This window comes from Cygnus atratus, chromosome 1 (genome assembly GCF_013377495.2).
Source record: "Cygnus atratus isolate AKBS03 ecotype Queensland, Australia chromosome 1, CAtr_DNAZoo_HiC_assembly, whole genome shotgun sequence".
Classification (NCBI taxonomy): domain Eukaryota; kingdom Metazoa; phylum Chordata; class Aves; order Anseriformes; family Anatidae; genus Cygnus; species Cygnus atratus.
In genome coordinates this window covers 74230380-74249513 of record NC_066362.1, presented here as the reverse complement: position 1 = coordinate 74249513, position 19134 = coordinate 74230380, and the positions used below count along the sequence as shown (strand labels likewise).

At 43.4% G+C, this 19134-nt stretch overlaps 1 long non-coding RNA gene across 1 annotated transcript; it reads left to right on the top strand.

Moving 5' to 3' along the window:
- Positions 1-220: 220 nt before the first annotated feature.
- LOC118250157 (uncharacterized) lies at positions 221-15432 on the top strand. Its single transcript, XR_004779316.1, has 3 exons — positions 221-353; positions 13533-13677; positions 14007-15432. It is a non-coding gene; the product is annotated as an uncharacterized LOC118250157 (long non-coding RNA).
- Positions 15433-19134: the final 3702 nt, after the last annotated feature.

Sequence of the window (19134 nt, the reverse complement as noted above, 5' to 3'; positions counted from 1 at the left end):
CCTCCCCACTGTGGCCTTGCCGAGCACTGCGGTGCCGTGGCCGTGCCGATGCGAAGGCAGCCGGCGGCAAGGAACGGCTGAAGCATAAGCATAATAGGAACAACGTGTCTGTTAAGTTTGGGGATGAGATTGTGGAAGGGGATTACGTCTGTGGCGTTTGAATAGCAAAAAACACTTGAAGTTAAACGTGAGGATGCAGGCAGCTAATGTAGAAGAGAGAAGGTGTTTATTTTTAGTTGAGGAGGGTGAAAAGAGGCAATAGAGTGAGAAGGGATCCACTAATCTCTTGGGTCAACCAAATGTGCTGTGAAATATTAAAGTCAGCAGAAAAGAAGAAATCTTCTAAGATTGAGGTTTGTATACCAATTCTAGAACCTTTTTTTTTTTTTTAATGACCTTATGCCAATAAATTTTCTTGCATAGATATGAGACTTTAAATTTTGACAGAATTGAAGCCACAGGAAACAACACTGCTTTTCTGTAAAGTTGTAGTAGCACAACTTCTTTCTGCTAAGAATCTTGTTTTGCGTGTTTATATGGGTGCCTCACAGAAACAGCCTAACATTAGTGCAAGTTCATTCCTCTCAGCCCCAGTTTATTAAACAATTAATCTGTTTTCTTTATTAGTCTCCATTGATTAAGGTAAGAATACTAGAACACATGAACCTAAATAAATGTACGTAGTCTTTAAGTAGATATTTAAGGCCTATTATTTTTAGGGTTTTGACTTCAAATGTTCAGGAACACTACAATAAATTGCAGGAACACAAAAACAAACAAACAAAACCCCCACAGCTGTATTCTTAGGAAGGGTCGTTTCCTAAGAAGAGAATAGTAAAGTTATCCATAAATGACTGATGTAATAATTACAGGTCTTGTTTGGCAAAGCAAACTGGAGAGGTCCCACTTGACTGGAAGCTGACATTTGCCTTTTTTGAAAATTGGAATAGAAAGAAGACCCTGGTAACTACAGACCTGTCAGTCTTGTGATATATGGAGTAATAATTTGTGTCATGAAGATAGTTGATGTTAATAAAGAAGGGGGAGATGTAGGAGTGTGGCCATGGGGGGTCAACAAGCCCCATGGTTGGTCATAACATCGGACTCTTAACGAGGCCATCAGGAATGTAGAGTTTAGAGGGAACAAAGAAGGGTGATTCAGGAGACGCCATGACGTCTCGGGTTGCTTGTTCTCCAGCCGTTAAGGCATGGAAGTTGCTGGGGGTTTGCTGGTTGCCGGGCAAAGTTGTTTGACCAATGAAGAGTTAGCGGAAAAGGACTGCTGTGGGGCGAATAGTATAAGAAGGGAGCCTGTCCTCAATATGGGATGCAACACGATATGATGAAGTTCTGTCATCAATAAAGTAGTAGCAGTTACTGATCCTAAAAGAACCCTGGTGTCCGTGTGGTCATTACGCCACAAATGGCACCCGAACAGGGACCTGAGGAAAACAAACAGGGACATGAAGAAAAACAGGGACATGAACAACAGGGACAGGCTAGCAGAACAGGGACCAGGACAGGAACAGGGACGTTGATCGCCTCATGAAGATAGGTTCGGTCAAACTCAGCAAACCGCTCAAAGAAGCTCGTATAGAAGGTTGCTGGAAATACGCGCACCGGAGCTGGAAGGAAGCTCCAGCTGAGAGAAGCGGACCCGCGCACACAACTGCCCCTCGCTGGCTGAAGGTAAGCAGTTAGCATTATGGGGAATCATACGTCCTTAGAAACAAAGACTGTCCTGGTAACCTTACAGCTTATTCCCTTTATTAACAATCAGACAGTTTATGATCCTGAAACATGGGACCAAATTGAGGTCAAGGTGTGGCACTCTGCTACTAGAGACGACGGGGTTGCGGTGGGATTGCTTGGCCCCTGGCGAGCAGTCTCTGAGGCCTTAAAGAGCCATGTGCGACCACAATCAGAAACGTGTGATTTGCCAGATAGTGAGGGAGCTGCGGGCTCGTCCACTGATCCACCTGCTACACCATCGGCCCCCCCCGCCGCTACTGCCATCGCAGGCCTTTGCTGTTATGCCCCCTGGTGACCTGGACGTTCCTTTTGATCTAAGCCCTACAGGCCCTGAAAAGGAGCCGGATCTGTTTCCCTTAGATCCGGGAGGAATAGGATACATAAGGCCCGAAGGCCGAGTTGCTTAACAACTTAAAGCGAGGCATATTGTACCCATGACTAGCCCTGGACTTATCCGGTGTTTGTAATCAAGAAAAGGAATAGAAAATGGAGACTTGTTATATGATCTGAGAAAAATTAATGAAGTCATGGAAGATATGGGAGCATTTCAACCAGGATTACCAACTCCAACTATGCTCCCTAGTCATGGACATCAATAGTAACAGACTTAAAGGATTGTTTGTTAAACACTTGCCAGAATTCGGAAAACTTTGCCATGTTTATGTTTCAATTGATACCTTTTCTGATTGTACATTTGTATAAGCGTACTCGGGTTTCTTATGAATATGTAAAAGCAATGTTCTATATATTTAGAAAGTTCGACGGTTGTGTGTGCATGTTGGTAGAGCGTAGACTCTCTGCACACCCAGCGCTGTTTACTTGCCTTTTATAAATATTACTAAATTCAGATTGAATTGTATCTTCATTTATAACAGTCGCATTTCAGTGCCTGGTAAAATTATAGCAAAGATTTTTCTGGGAGTTGCTGAAAAACACCTGAAAGACAATACAGTTGTTGGTCACAGAAAACATGGGTTCATGAGGGGAAGGATCTGCTTAACGAACTTAATTTCCTTTTATGACAAGGTCACCCACCTAGTTGACCAAAGGAAGGCAGTTGATGTTTTTGGATTTCAGTAAAGCTTCTCACAGTATCCTTCTGGGCAAAATGTCTAGCATACAGCTAGGTAAATACATAGTATGAGTGGTGAACAACTGGCCGACGGGTCAGTCTCAAAGAGTTAGAGTAAATGGGGTTACATCAGGCTGGTGGACGGTCACTAGTGGGGTTCCACAGGGCTCCATTCTGGGACCAAGCAAATGGCATGAATCTGTGACAGATTAGGTTCAGGGTGGATATTAGGAGAAGGTTCTTCACCAATTGGTTGTCAGGCACTGGAACAGGCTCCCCAGGGAAGTGGTCACAGCACCAAGCCTGATGGAGTTCAAGAAGTGTTTGGACAATGCACTCAGACATGGTTTTATTTTAGGGTGGTCCTGTGTGGAACCAGGATTTGGATTCAGTGATCCTTGTGGGTCCCTTCCAACTCAAGATATTCTATGATTTAACGGCTGGAGAACATGCAGTTTGAGATGGCAAGGTGTCTCCTGAAACACCCTTCTTTGTTCCTTCTAACTTATTTACATTCCTCCTGGCCTCATTGTCACCAGTCCGATGTTATCACCAACCACAGAGCTTGTCGACCCCCATGGCAACACTCCCACATCTCCCCCTTCTTTATTAACAAAGAAAGCACTATTAACACAAATTAAGACACAGAGAAAAACTATCAGGCATACTAATCCTATCTTTAACAAGCTTTGTAACCACATCCCTGGGAGAGGCATCACATCCCCTGAGTGCTGCCCAGCTGAGGGGCTCTGGCTGCCCCTTCAGCTCCTGGAGCCCCTGTTTGTGAGTCCTGCATGCGTCAGCGGCACCCTCCCATATGTTGTTTTTTGTTGAGCTGGAGTCCAAATCGCTGAGGAGAGTGCTGTGATCATGTTAAGGCAGATGAGACTGACAACACCCATCTTGGACTGGCTCCTGTTGAAACAGAAGCATAACCTCCGCCCCAAGTTATTAGAGAGTAGGGCCCTTCCCACTGACTGGTGCTTAAATTTTTTACCATGACTTGTGCCCTTTCTTTAACTGAGTTTAAGGTATTATGATTAAAACATCTGTGAATTGGAGGACCTTCCTCTGTCCATTGATCAAAAAAATTAAGAACATAGCATGCTTTAGCTATCCTTTCCTGGGGGATCATACCCATACTACCCCTTTTTTGTTTTTGAAGCATAGCTGTTGTGGTTTAACCTGGCCGGCAGCTAAGCACCACACAGTCATTCGCTCCCCCTCCCTCTCTGGGATGGGGGAGAGAATCAGGAAAATGAAGCCTGTGGACTGAGATAGAGACAGTTTATTAGGACAGAAAAGAAAAGAAAAATAATAATGATAATAGTACTACTACTAATAATGTGTACAAACAAGTGATGCACAATGCAGTTGCTCACCACCCATTGACCGATGCCCAGCCTATCCCTGAGCCGGTCCCCCCACCCCAGCTAGCCACCCCTATATATTGTTCAGCATGATGTCAGATGGTATGGAGTACCCCTTTGGCCAACTTGGGTCAGCTGTCCTGGGTCTGTCCCCTCCCAGCTCCCACTGCACCTCCAGCCAACCTGCTGGCAGGACAGAGTGAGTAGCTGAAAAGTCCTTGGCTTAGTGTAAGCACTGCTCTACAACAATTAAAACATCAGTGTGTTATCAACATCAACATTATTCTCACCCTAAATCCAAAACATAGCACCCTACCAGCTACTAGGAGGAAAATTAACTCTATCCTAGCTGAAACCAGGACAATAGCTTTTAGGGTACCATGGACCCATTTTTTTTTTTGCTTGACCCGTGGGAGAATGGGGTATACCCGTCAGATGTTGAATGCCACACTCTTGAAAAAAAGTGGGTCTCGTGGGCCAAATATCCTGGCCCATTATCTGTTTTAATTGTTTTTGGGATTCCTAATGTCACAAAAGCTGACAAAAGATGTTTACACACATCCTTTGCCCTTTCTTCTGCACGGACAGATGCAAAAACGCAGGCAGAAAGGGTATCAATTGAAACATAAACATAGCGAAGTTTTCCAAATTCTGGCAAATATGTAATGTTGAAAAAACAATCCTTTAAGTTTATTACTATTCATGTCCATGACTGGGGGAGCATAGTTGGAGATGGCAATCCTGGTTGAAGTGCTCCCATATCTTCCATGACTTCATTAATTTTTCTCAAATCATGTAACAGTCTCCACTTTCCATTCCTTTTCTTGATTATAAACACCGGCAAGTTTCAGGGGCGAGTTGTGGGTACAATATGTCTCACTTTAACTTGTTAAACAACTCGGCCTTCGGGCCCTATGTATGCTATTCCCCCTGGATCAAAGGGAAAGATCTGGCTCCTTTTCAGGGCCTATAGGGCTTGGATCAAAAGGAACGTCCAGGTCACCAGGGGGCATAACAGCAAAGGCCTGCGATGGCAGTAGCGGCGGGGGGGGGGGGCCGATGGTGTAGCAGGTGGATCAGTGGACAAGCCCGCAGCTCCCTCACTATCTGGCAAACCACACGTTTCTGATTGTGGTCGCACATGGCTCTTTAAGGCCTCAGAGATTGTTTGCCAGGTGCCAAGCAATCCAGCCACAACCTTGTTGTTTTTAGTAGCAGAGTGCCACACCTTGACCCCAATTTGGTCCCATGTTTCAGGATTGTAAACTGTCTGATTCGTAATAAAGGGGTCATTCGTGGTAGCCCATACAAGCATTTTCTGCAAGGCTGCAGAGGGCACAGTTTTTCCCTGTTTTTTTGAGAATGAGCTGGAAAGTTCCCAGGACACTCTTTGTTACTAAGGCCCTGTTCCCCATGGTGTGCAACTGCTTACCTTCAGCCAGTGAGAGGCAGTTGTGCGCGCGGGTATGCTTCTCTCAGCATGCTTCTTTCAACAATGCTTCTTTCAGCTTGAGTGCTCTTCCTTTCAGTGTGGAGTCCGCTTCTCTCAGCAGCAACCAGAAGTCGCTTCTTTCAGCTTGAGCTTCCTTTCAGTTGGGTATGCTTCCTTTCAGCTTGCTGGGTTCGACCGAACCTATCTTCGTGAGGTGATCAGTGTCCCTGTTCCTGTTCCGTTAGCCTGTCCCTGTTAGTTCATTTTTGGTTTTGTCCCTGTTCTGTTAGCTGGTCCCTGTTCGTTCATTTTTTTTTGGTCTCTGTTCATTTAGGGAGTCCCTGTTCAGGCACCATTTGTGATGAAATAACCACATGAACACCAGGGTACGTTTAGGGATGGCAATGTTCCCACAGGTCTGAGATCAGGACCTGTCCTCCTCCTTAGGAGCTGCCTCCTGCAGGGTGACAAGGCCATTTCTTAATGCACTGGGCTGACTAGAGCTCTCCCATGGGGACCTCGCTGGTGTGCCTCGCTGGGATCTGACCAGCTGAATTTTGGAGGGCAAGCTCTGGCAGATCCTAAATGCTTTTGGCAAGGAGAAGCACCTGTACTCCTCAGAGGGGATGCCTGTTCTTCGTGTCTGTCCTTTCCTTATTCTTTTTTTCCTTCTCTTGTTCTCTTCCTATGATTTCTATTGCGTTGCTTCTTTCAGGAAGACATCCCCACAGTTGCTTGCAAAAGTCTCCTCAGCAATTAGGCTTTCAAACCGTGCAAGCACCTAATTCAAATTCTTCCTCTCTATGAGCTCAAAGGGTGCGTGCACATGTGTGTGAAAAGATCTTGCTGCTATGTCTCAGGCTTCTAAAATCTCCCCAAAGAATAGCAGCCATTGTCAGTTTTTACACACTTTTTTTCCTTTTTTTTCCTAGTCGATTAATATTATGATAAAGAATAGATGAAATTGACAGTTTTTACACACCTTTTTTTTTCCCTACTTGATTAATATTATGATAAAGAATAGATCAAACTGTTACTTTGCAGGCTTCACAAACAAAATTGTGTCCATCTACTTGCCGTGGAAATAGATGTGTTTCTTGCATTACTCAATATTTTCTAGGATTATGACAAGGTGAACAGGACACAGAGTAAAATATGGAGAGATGAGTTTTGAGCCTAGAGATAATCAAATCAAGAGAACAGTTCTGTAGGCTGGAACATCCTCTCCCCCCATCTTCTCTGCCAGCTGGTGGTACTTTCTGTAATTTTAAAATAAAAACCCCACACTTCTATTTCATTGGCACTTTGATTTGAAAAAGGCATATCAGGGCACCTTTTGCCATTGACTATTCCCCTTAGTGCCTCCGGATGTCTAAACCCATTTCCTGTGGCATTCCATGACAACTGGAGTCCCCTAAGCCATTCTGTTCCACCCACCACCTAAAATTAAAAATTTTAAGGGCATTATGCACTGATGTTCTTTCTCAGGGTGTACTAATTTCACACACCTTGACAGGAAGTCAATGTAATAATATGAAATAACAGATAAATGTTAGAGGTGAAGGGAGGAGCTTGGTCAAAAGCTGATGAATTTTATCTGGAGAACAACAGCTGGCTGCTTGGGTGAGAGCTGTCAGGTTTGGGGATCTAAAATCCTCCTGTCATGTAATTCTGGGGAATTGCAGTTGAGGTGCTTTATGCTCTCCCCTTCACTTATATCCCAAGCACCCATCAGGCTTACTTCTTCTGGGGAGCTACAGCCCACACTGGGCTCTTCCTCATGTTGTGGGGAGGAAGGGCTCCACAGCAGTTTTATGGTTTAGTTTTTCTTGTGAAATGGAGCCCAACTGTGGAGTTGTGCCCATGATGGAAAGATGGAAACTTGAAATATAAGAACTCAAATGTCTGTGGTGTACTGCAAATACTTTCCCTTCTCCATTGTTCATCTTTCCCCCGACTCCCTCCCCTCCTTTTTGTGTTTAAGACCATTTTTCCCATAGGGGAAGTATTTTATTTTAATGATGAATATCAACCATCACATTCAATCATCCCTTTCCTTCCAGGACAGTACAGGGCGTTGATGGGTGCAAGGTTGTCCCTGAGCGTGGTTACCTTTCTGAAAGACTTGTTGCGTAGCCAATTGCCAGCCCCAGGCTAGAGAACATGATAAATATTTTAGAATCTGTATCACACAATCACAGAATCACAGAATCGTCTAGGTTGGAAGAGACCTCCAAGATCACCCAGTCCAACCTCTGACCTAATACTAACAAGTCCTCCACTAAACCAGATCACTAAGCTCAACATCTAAACGTCTCTTAAAGACCTCCAGGGATGGTGATTCAACCACTTCCCTGGGCAGCCCATTCCAATGCCTAACAACCCTTTCAGTAAAGAAGTTCTTCCTAATATCCAACCTAAACCTCCCCTGGCACAACTTTAGCCCATTCCCCCTCGTCCTGTCACCAGGCACGTGGGAGAATAGACCAACCCCCACCTCTCTACAGCCTCCTTTAAGGTATCTATAGAGTGCGATAAGGTCACCCCTGAGCCTCCTCTTCTCCAGACTGAACAATCCCAGCTCCCTCAGCCGCTCCTCATAAGACTTGTTCTCCAGACCCCACACCAGCTTCGTTGCCCTTCTCTGGACTCGCTCGAGCATCTCGACGTCCTTCTTGTAGCAAGGGGCCCAAAACTGGACACAGTACTCGAGGTGCGGCCTCACCAGAGCCACGTACAGGGGGACAATCACTTCCCTAGCCCTCCTGGCCACGCTGCTTCTTATACAAGCCAGGATGCTGTTGGCCTTCTTGGCCACCTGAGCACACTGCTGGCTCATATTCAGCCGACTATCAACCAGTATTCCCAGGTCCTTCTCTGCCAGGCAGCTTTCCAGCCACTCCTCTCCCAGCCTGTAGCGCTGCTTGGGGTTGTTGCGCCCCAGGTGCAGGACCTGGCACTTGGCCTTGTTGAACTTCATACAGTTGACCTCAGCCCATTGGTCCAGCCTATCCAGATCGTCCTGCAGAACCTTCCTTCCCTTGGGCAGATCGACACACGCACCTAACTTGGTGTCATCTGCAAACTTACTGAGGGTACACTCAATCCCCTCATCCAGATCATCGATAAAGATATTAAAGAGGACTGGCCCCAGTACTGAGCCCTCGGGGACTCCACTAGTGACCAGCCTCCAACTGGATTTGACTCCATTCACCATGACTCTTTGGGCCCAGCTATCAAGGCAGTGTATGCACAGCACTAGCCTGGCTTTTAGAGACAAAAGCTAGGAAAAATAAAATGTGTAGAGTTGAAAGACCGCAAGTTCTTAGCATGGATGTTTTTACTAGAAATAGTGTTGCAAATATATTATATGACCTTAAATAAAATCTAAAGTAATCTAAAGAAATCTAAAGAAATGTGTTTCTAGTGCAATTTCACCTCTAGAAAAGAGGTGTCATAGAAAAGAGTTTAGATAATTTGGACCACATTAAGTTATGATGCAGTTATAGGAATATCAAGAAGTCTTAGTGAAAGTAGGTCTATATATTTTGTCAGGTTATTCTGCAGACACACCAACTAAAGTCATGCAAAAAATGAATAAACCTCAAATCACAGCCTCCTTCTAGCATCTGACTTCTCTGTGTGTTCTTTCTCCTTCATATTTCAATACTTGGGCATTCTGACTCCTTGCCCCCCAAATTTTCTTTCATCTTGTGGCCCCCTTGTGCTGCTTGCCTGGGTGGCCAAGCAGCTGCCTTTTTGCAGTGCTTACTCCTTCCCCTCTCCGTGTTCATTGCTTTCGACGTGTCACTGGGAAGGTAGAGAAGTCACATTTGCAATGCAAAAAAGCTGTGAAAAATTTCTGGGAACACCAGCTACCTGCTGTGTATAAGAATTTAAAATGTTTCTCAGTGGTATGCAAGAATAATTCCTTTGTCCTTCTTCCAACATTAAAAAAAAAAAAAAAAAAAAGGATGTCATAGAGTTTTGACTGAACCAGTATGTTAGGGATGCAGATCACATATCCAGATCACACTAATGAGCTAATTTTCCATCCTCATTTTACCTTCTGATTCAAGGCAGTGAGCATATGTGTGTGTGTGTACTTTCCCTGGATGTGCTCTCTTTGTGGCAGGAAGATGTTGAATAAGGATGTTTTGAAAAATTCTGAATGTTTGAGAACCCCAGCAGATTGGACTCCTCTTATGCAGTTGTACACCAGGACTTTTTGTGTGTAGGATATCTGGATGCTGTGAGACAGGGAACAAGATAAAGGATGGTGATTCCTAGGTCTTAGCTAGCACAATTATATGTTAACGACCCAAAGATAAGGGAACAAAAGACTGTATGAGTAGATAATGGAACCAGCAAGAATTGGCTTGACTGCTAAGACTGTCAAAGACAGGAAAGGCCAGAAGATAAGCAGCGAGGAAGACTTCTGGCCTTCAACAAAAGACCACCAGAGTATGCCAGAAGACCGACCACCCAAGGATGCCAGTACGCATACAAATAGAGACGGAACCTATGTTAATGATTCTTCGGAGACCTGATGAATATACAAGAGACTTATGGGAAATTAAATGAATATGCATTTGTCCCACTAATATAAGCACACTGCCCGTACCCGTTGGTGCGCAAGTTAGGTGGAGCTATCCCCCTTGCGCCCAGCATGTACACGCGCCGAATAAACATACCTACTTTACAACTTTACAGGTTGTGGAGTCTGTTTTCTGCAAGTCAGCTGGTCTCCCACTGGTGGGAATGTACCTTCTGCTGTATTGTTACGTGTAGTAGTGTAACTTCTATAAGTGTCAGGTTTGCAGTGTGCAAGTAGAGTTAGGTATGCGTAGAATGTACCTCAAGAGCTGACACCTCTTGTTTACTGTACACTCTGCAGATTTTTTGCATGTTTACTGTGCGAGAAATCTTTTAATGACAAGGAACTTTATCAATATCAGTGATACCAGGATGGGTATCTCCAAGGCAAAGCTTTCAGGTTGTTACTGGGACAACTACAGCACAGACAAGAGGAATACAGCTCTCACACTAAGACTCCTCCCAGTTAGAGTGTCTTAGGTAAGAGAAATCTAAGCATGTAATTTCTATACCCAACCATGTGTAAAGCTTTTGTCCTTACAGAGTTTGAAGAGCCACAAGTTTAATCTTAGTGCTTTCTTAACCCTTAGAGTTACTCATGAGATCACCAGCGGAGATATGCTTTGAAACGTATTTTGGTCCCCCTGAGGGTGTAGAGTCTGTAAGGAAGGGCAACAAAGTCTACATGGAGAGGGATTTTCCAGGATCTTGGACATGAAGCCAAAAGGGCAAGAATTGTTGATAAAATTTCTTACAGGGGATCCCCACTGTGGAAGTGTTGTCTCTGGCTCATTGCTAAGTTTAGAAACCACATAAAACATGTACCATGCACTTTATATAGAGCAGATGGTACAACAGACTCTACTGGTTGCAGTGTGTCAAATAACAGATTGTCTAAAAAAGTTTGCTTGCTTTTGGCAGACAATTTAATTCAGCTCATAGTATGTTACTGAAGTTCATTTTGCATCCCTGCAAAAGTAGGCAGCTAACACATTTTATGTCATCTGCTATACCCAAAGTTTCTTAAATAATAAAAATGTTAGAAGTTGTGCTCTTGAATGGAGGTAGGGGAAGGAGTCTTGAGTGTGTGAGTAGAAAAAACAATCCGAAATCCATGAAAATGATTCACTTTCCAAAGCCTCAGTCTCTTTCCAGTTGGTACAAAACTGTATTTTCATTACCTTTTTTTATACTTTGTGACATAATTCCTCCCTTCTGTTTTGGAATGGGAGCAACATAAAACACCTCAGAATTTATTGCAAAAAATACAGTTTCTACAAACTCGTCATGTCTGTGCAGGATGGTATATTAGATTTGGTACCAGGTATGATCAGAAACATTCAGTAAACCATGTTAAGAGCTAAGCACACATGGATCTTAAACCAATATTAAAGAAGTCTTTGTGTACAGCTTGATCATACTGAGCATGAATGATCACATTTCTAAGGGATCTTAGGAAAAACTAGTTTCTTCGGGTCCTTCTGTGTGTATCATTGCATGTTTTTCTCTTCTCTGAAAGAGTTTCTTGAAAACACCATAGTGTAATCCAAACAAAAGTACTTAGTTGAGCTGGCTGTCACCTGGACTGGTCTGATATATCCAGCAAGCACGCTCAGTTGTTCTGGCTCTTGTAATCTTCTTTTAGCTTTGTCAGATGGGTGACAATATGTAGCTGCTGTCAAGTTACGTGCTTGTCCTGGAGCTGAGCTAATATATTGAACATCCCAAAGACCAGGTCACAGTAATGGCAGGCCAGACACAGTCTGCTTTAATGTCAACTTACACCTGCTACTAAGGGCCTCATCTTGTACTGCTTCTGCTGGCCAGAGCCTGAGAAAGGTGTCTCAGGTCTGAATCTTTGCCATGGTCCTACCTTATATAAGCTGACTTTTACATAATGTGGTTGAGACCACGTTGTTTAGGGAAATGATTGCGGACAACCAGTACTTCCAAAGAAAGTTTTTAACTGATTTATAATCACATATGGCAAAATCCATCAGCAAATGAATTTATTTAGTGTGCTAGGAAATTCTCTATTCTCTGACTTCTCACAATCTTGCTCCATGTGAGTATATTCCTATAGAAACTGCATATGAAATGGTGCCAGCACATAAGAGCAGTAATTCACAGTCAGCTTTGCACAGGAGTTAAGTGACCTTGCAATATTCAAGGCAGAAGAGAAGAAAGTCTCTCAGATGAGACCATGTGCAAGAAGAGATGGAGTATACACTGGAGCATGCTATGCCTTCTGTTCTCCTCCCTCTACCCTGGGGAAGAATTGACATTGTGCAAAACTTGTACTTTTTGGGTCCTGTGAATGCTTTTTTCCAAGACACCCACCATTGACTTAATTGTAAGTTCAGTGGGAGTAGAGCCAAATTTAGAAGACTTTGGAAAATCCTTTTCGAAATATACAGTCTGCCATTCATAGGGATGTTGTCTGGATGTCTTCCAGAGCAGCTCCCAGGCCAAACAGGACTGTCACTGAGTGCTTGTGAGAGTGACAGACACCATCTGTTAGACACAATTGGAAGCAAACGTAGGATGAGTGGGGGAACCTGGGTGCTTACCTGCTATGGGGGGAGCTACTAGCGTGGGTGCTGAAGGTGATTCCACCTCCTACTCGCAACTTTCCTCTGGAACAAAATATGTTATAAAATTTGCAGCTCTAGAAAATCCATTTGTTGCTGGCTTGGAGCCAGTCAAATCAAGAAACACTCATTTGCAATACTAGTAGCAGCATGAAATGTTCACTTCAATTTTACTCATAAGCTATTTTTGATTAACTGCAGACATTTGTGCTGACTTTTCTGCTGCAGCCTATTCACATACTTAGCCACATTTGCATGTAGCAAAGGGTATTTGGGCATGAACAAGGGTATTTCCTTACTTTCTGATATCTCAGATTTCCTCTCATCTGAGTTCAGAAGCAAATCCAGTATTAGAGGTTTAAGAATTAATTGTCTATCAGGCAGCTGAAGCAAACGGTTTATAGAAATCCTGTTTGCATTATTTTTGGAGAAATGACAGTAGACAACCAGTACTTCCAAAGGAAGCGGGGTGGGTTTTTAACTGATTGGTAATCATACATGGCAAAATCCTGCAGCAAATAGCCTTTCTTAGTGTACTGGAAAATTAACTAATAGCTGGAGGTATGTTCCTCTCCAAAAGTTTTCTTTCTGTGATTTGACAGCTCTAGTAAGCCAATAGCTGCTAGTCTAATTTCATACCTGTCTGTCTGTGAGGATGGATTTTAATGGATGCTTTTAGTGGTTGCTGCCCTCTAATGAGGAATTTTATTTTTTTTAAGGAAGGTGCTTTGCAAGCTGGATTGTTTTGTAGTGAGTGACATACTGGAGAAGACACCTGATGTCTCCGGATGAGGTGGTCCCCCTGCCCAACTCCAGCGGTGGTGGTGAGGTCTCTGAAGGTGGTGAGCACGAGGCGTGAAGGTGGTGAGCAGCCCTCGGACAGCCTCCTCTAGGCTGGGTGCAGCTCACCTGGCCCCTTGCCAGGCTGGTGGTGGTGGGGAAAACCCATGAAAAGGGATTTTCCTCTCTGCTGAGCTGGTTTGATGCGTCTCTAGCAGATGAGCGCATGGAAGAAGGTGTGCTTTTGGGCATGCGGGGAGCACGTCCCTTTGGCTCTGTGATGCCCAAAACCTTGAAACCCATGACGGGGGAGGCAGCCCTGTTGCCACCTTCCTCACACTAGCAGACTTGCTTCTAACTGGGAGCGTCTGCTCACGAAGGCATGTGATTAATGTTGTTGGGTCTGCTTGCAGGAAAAGCGCCTCACTCAGCCAACCACACTGCAACACCTGCCTACGCCAGAGGAACAGCTTCACCACCTTGGAGACCTGGAATGAAACCCCTGCAGCTCCCTCCTTCTCCTGCTCTCCTGAAACTGCTCTTAGAGTTATTGCTTCTTGTTTTCTACCTTTTTGTTTTGCTTATTTTTAATTCAGACTTGTAGACGAGCTTTGTTTTGCTTTGCAGCAAGTGATGGCCGAAGCGTGGCGAAGTGCAGTGTGCTCACACAGACTGCACTTCTGGGGAGTAGGCCTGGTGGGGTTTGTCTGGGAGGGATGGGAGTTTTCCTAGGACTCTGTATGGGAAAATATCTACCAGCCTTGGAGTCTCAATTGGCACACACACAAACAGGTCAGATAACTTTTAATCTTATTTTAGGTTTTGTTAATTTTAAAATGTTCTTTCCTCAGGTATCTGTAGTATGTGACATTGTGTATGACTATGTGTATGTGTGATAATGCTTTAGCGTGCTTTCTTCATGCTAAATTCTCTCTGAAATCCCATTTCAAAGTGCCTAACTGTGAATAATGTGCCTAATTTGTGAATAATGCAGTAAAAAAGAAATTTCAGTAATCATTTTCAGCTGTGTGAGGTCAGAATCCAAACGCATGCAAAATTAAAGAATATTTCCTGAGGGTGGGGGAAAAATACCAAGTTCTCTGTAACAATTATATTAACTTGCAAATCCATGTACCTCCATACCTCCATAATTACAAGTCAAGGCAAATATGCCCTTTTTCCTTGAAAAGAAGAAAAAAGTACTAATGTAAAATGATGTCTTTAACAGAGTTGCTTTATAGTGGCTCTGTGTTAGACATTAGAGGACAGCTATATTTGGGTAAAATCTCCTTCTACCCATCAATGATGAGAGAGTGGCTTGTGCACTGGTGCATGAAATATCATGAATCTTTCAAAGCAAACATTGGTTGCATATGAAAACAACCCCCTGCACATGAGAAATGAAGATGGCCCAACTACATATAATAAAGACAAAAGCAGAAAGCTCTGCAACCTGCTGAGATAAATATTTTCCAGCCTGGGAAATTCATAAGTCTGGAAATACTGTGAGGTCTAAGAAAGCCAATTGAGGCAGTTACTATATGAAAATTATTTCTAAGGTACAGCGGCCACACTTCATGCCTTTCTTCTGTTTCTTCTTTCTTCACCCAGTGTCTGAGATATATTCTTGATAATTACCATGGAGAGAGCCATTGTGATGGTGTTACTTTTGTATTCTCTTTTTTTCTTTTTCTTTTTCTTTTTTGTTTTTGTTTTTGTTTTAAAGCCTTTGAAGTAGTGATTGATTTTTATTTATTTTTTTAAACCTTCAGTCACTGCCTGAAGTAGGTGGGAGGTATGCGAGAGCAAATCTCAGATAATGGGCCTAGAAAAAATGATAGTATTAGCAACTTGTTCCCAGTAATTCCTATTGAAATTTCTGAGCTTATCTGCTTTTCAAAGGGTATTTCACTGGCTTGCTATCTTAAAATAAATAAATAAATAAATTCTAATGACATTATGAAGTTATTTGTGTGGGATTTTTTTCCCCACTTTTTTTCCCCCTCCACTTCGATTTTTGCATCTAATTTTACATCATGTCAATAAATACACTAGGATGAGGAATCTGGCTACAGACTTATTTATTTATTTTGCCTGGCTTTGACTTGTTCTTCCCTCTCCACTACTGTCTTCAGACTGGAGGCAGGGGAAAAAAGACAAGTGGGGATGTGAAAAGAGGGGTATCTGACAGTGGTGCTGTAGTCCTGAGCTCTCACAGAGCTGATGGGGGGGCTGGAAAGAGGCACCTTGCCTCCTTTTTGCCTCTGCCAGTGTTTGAGATGGAGAATCCTTCCTCCTTCAGAGGTGTTTCAACCCCAGGTGCTGTGACACCACTAGAACAAGAGTTTCTATTCCTCTGCTATCATCCTGGCTCTCTTTACATTTATTTGCTTGGGTAAAATGGGCTTGGTAAATGAAACAGCTTTATAAATACCTGAAGATAGTTAATCGTGAAAGAGAATGGTTAAGGCAGACAATGGTAGCTTGCAGCTTTTGTAAGAAAGTCTTTACAGATGAAAGGTTGACAGATGAAAGGTTGTTTCTTGTTGGTATTGTACAGCTAAGATTTAAAACACTGAAACAAAACTCCATGTTTTTTTAGCACTCACATGGGGGAGTGAATTAACAGGGAAATACTCCATAAATCAAGGAGAGCATTGGTGAATGCTTAGTTTTTTGTAGACCAATGACCCAGCTTGATATGCTTAGTGCAAGCTAAGGATGCTAGATTTAATCTCAGTATGATAATTCAGGCTTCCCAGTACTGGAATCCACTGTGTGCTATAGGTGCTAGAACATGAAGAGATGCTGTGAAGACCACCTGAGAATTTCTGCATCCATTTTTAAATGACAGTCCTCAGGTAGAGACATAAAATGCTATGATGGAAGGATTTAGGGGTACCTAAATTTTTTGCTCATACCTGTATGAGGCATAGGATCCAGTCTTAGGTGCTTGAGCTTAGCCCTGGAGCTGTGCATACACAGCTCTGTGCAAGGCCACCAAATGAAATTCATCCTGGCTTGTGGTGCTGTGTACATGAAGTGAGGCATGAGACATCCTACAGTTTAAGCTGAGTGTATTCACAAGTATATTCATTACGTATATGGCACTGCTGTTCTGTACAGGCAGATTGTGTCTTGGTACCTAGACCTAATATTCTGCTACTTGTCAATTTGTGCCTTGGATCAGCGGCAGGTGGTTTGAATAGAATTGGTTAGTTTTAAGACTTATCCCTAGTTTTTGGGTGGTGTGTGTGCTGTTATTATTTTCCCCAAATATATATTTTTCAGACTGCTGGAAGATGCTCTGCTGACTTTTCTTCTCTAGATTTGAAGGAGAGAGACAGTTCTGCTGGAGAATGTTTTGCACTTTATTACCCAGGAAGGAGAGAGGCACTTGTAGTTTAATGGAGATTGTGTTACATAAAGACTCCCAGTGGTACTCACTGCCTTGAGGTGGACTCTGCTTTTAGTAGTTCTTGACAGTAACCAGCTATCTCATTAAGAAAGAATTTAACCATGTCAGCCAGGGGTTGCCAAAGCATGGTTATCTGGTGTGGTTCACATCCTGCAAGAATGTTTCCGCTACGTTGACTGTATAGGAACTGGCTGACTGTGGTTCCTGGCCTTTTTGCCATGAGGTCCAAATGGCATCAGCATTGATATGGCTTTCCTCTGCAAAACTCTAGTCAGCTAAAATAGACAGAATCCTCTTAAAATGATGCTGCACTTTTGAGAAGGAAATGCATGTCAAAGTGATTTCCTTCACTCCAGTTCTGGCCCTGCACCGATATGAGGGCAGCACCTGACACTCCATAGAACACACCGGGGGCCTTGCTGATTGCCATTGATTTCTTTCTGAGAGGTGCTTGGGCTGTGCCATTGCCCTGAAGAATAAAAATACTGCAATAGGCAGATAAGCACGGGCTTCGTGTTTCATGACAGGAAAGTGCCAGGGTCTCTGCAAAGGAAAGAAACAGATGAACTTCAACCACAATAAAAGCAGCATAGCAGATATTGATCTAGCAGCCCTCCTCAGATGTGCCTTCAGGTTGTTTTTTTTCCAGGCTGGCCAAAGCCTAAAAACCTCTCCCGGAGCTCCTTTAGAAAGCAGTGATGAGTAATGCCGTGTGCCTTTTATGCCTTATTTCCTTATTGCCATGTAGGACTGAGGTGTAAGAGATGATAATGCCACACAGTGAACTTGAGCCATGTCAGCTGCACGAGTGCCACTCTTCATGAACACAGGTAAGCTTAATGCAGATATACTTATGTAGCACGGAGTGGAAACAAATGTTAGACATGCAAGAGATGAGCATCTATTACCTGGTTAGTGGTGTGCTGTTGGCCCAAGGACTGCTGTGCTGGGAAGCAAATGATTGTAGTTAGGAAACGATTTCTGCTCACAGCTCCTTTCTGCTTGCTAAAGCCGTACTTTAGGGGCAGCACTTTAATGACTGAATGTGTTTTTTATCAACAAGTGAATTATCAGAATGGTCTGTAATGCATCCCCACTGGAGTAGGGTGGTCAGTGAGCACAAAATGCCCATGTGAGTCAAAACAAAGCAGTGCGCCACAGCTAGACAGGGACAGCTGATGGTGAGGAGTGACTCCATCAAGTGAACATGCTGATAAGGAAGCCTAAGGAAGATGCAGTCTGACTTCTGACTGCTCAGTTTATTTGCATTAGCCTTTATGATGTTTGCTTGACTTACCTTATTAAAGAGCAGCAGAAAAAGCAATTTCACTATTAATGCCTATTTCGGAGTCAGGTTCCCAAGGCCATGTGGACAAAACATGGAACATGGCTTATTAACTTGCTGGATAGAGGGTGAACCAAAATTGAGAATGAGTTACCTCCAGCAAGGGATTACAGAATCGGTTCTTTTGGCGTATTTTGCTGCCAGAAGACTTCTGGGGCCTCAAAGAACTCCCCCCACTAGTTCAAGTCCTCCATGTGGAATGAGAATGACCTCAGTGATGCTCTCCTTTCCCTGGGGCCTGTGGCAGCTATGGAGAGTAGGTTTCTCCTGGCATAGTACGAGGTCAATTTTTTCAGTGAGTCCCTGCCATACCGTGGCAGTCACTGAGGTGAACATCACTGCTCCCATTGGCTCTGCAGAGGTTTTGATGGCTCATTGCCATATGCATTTTCCTCTTCTGTTACAAGTGTGTTCATGTGACCCATTTCCTGTCCTTGTTCTCAGTATCCAAATGGCAAGTGTGCAGGACTCCCTAGAGTGGCTAACCACCGCCAAGCTCTGTTTCATCATTTATGTTTGTTAAGTAATTCCCACACACAAACACTTTACATAACAAATTCCACTTTTCTGAGGCCATGAAGTGCTTCATTAATGTCAGTTAATTGGTCTGCACAGTTTTTTCATAATGTAGTCCATAAATATTATTCCCATGTTATTTATTAGCAACCTGTTGAAGACACAATATTGTTGTACCTACATCCAAGTTATGCTGATTTTGTACCCTACCTATCTTTTTTTTTCTTTTTTTTGAACTAGAGATGCCCTAAACACCTACCTT